General features: G+C 49.5%; 1 protein-coding gene across 1 annotated transcript in view; it reads right to left on the minus strand.

The window, feature by feature from the left end:
- LOC104167861 (NT-3 growth factor receptor) overlaps positions 1 to 604 on the minus strand; it is a gene marked incomplete at both ends in the record, with an annotated part of 35488 nt that overhangs the window by 34712 nt on the left and 172 nt on the right. The window lies entirely within an intron of this gene.

Raw genomic sequence — 604 nt, forward strand, 5'->3', positions numbered from 1 at the left:
ATTACAGACATTGAAGGGGGAATCCTCTTCCCACCCTGCTTTGGACAAGTTCTATCAGGACTATGACCAGGATTTATCACTATCTGCTGCAGACAAAAGTATATCCAACTCCATTGCTGCTTTTTTAGGTGAGATTGGATGGTATCCTCGCTTGGCCAGGCTTCCCAAGCACCTGGCAAGTCCCTTCAATCTCATGGACCTCAGTTTCCCCTCCATGACGCACATAGTTGACCTCTCCTGGCGCTCAGAGGGTTGTGCAGGGAGATGCAATTCCCTTATCGTGTAGCATCACCGTGACGGCAACTGTACTAAATGAGGACCAACAGCCCAGCAATGAAGGATCAGTGGAGACAGCTGGAATTTTGCATTGCGGGGCTGAAGTGAGTCAGAACAACGCACAAGCTCAGAACCAGAACAGCAGGGGAGAAGGGAGGTCAGGGATGATGTGTGTTGACAGAGCTGTCAGGAGGTAGCAATCTTCTTTCTCGCAGACCCAATGAGGACCAAAAAGCACTTCATTTCCATTTTGCAGAGACTCATAGCAAAATACAGCAGAGCCAGTAGCTTAAATGGGCTCTGAACACCGCGGTGTGGAGACTGTGGA

This window comes from Cariama cristata, unplaced genomic scaffold (genome assembly GCF_000690535.1).
Source record: "Cariama cristata isolate BGI_N322 unplaced genomic scaffold, ASM69053v1 scaffold4679, whole genome shotgun sequence".
Taxonomy (NCBI): domain Eukaryota; kingdom Metazoa; phylum Chordata; class Aves; order Cariamiformes; family Cariamidae; genus Cariama; species Cariama cristata.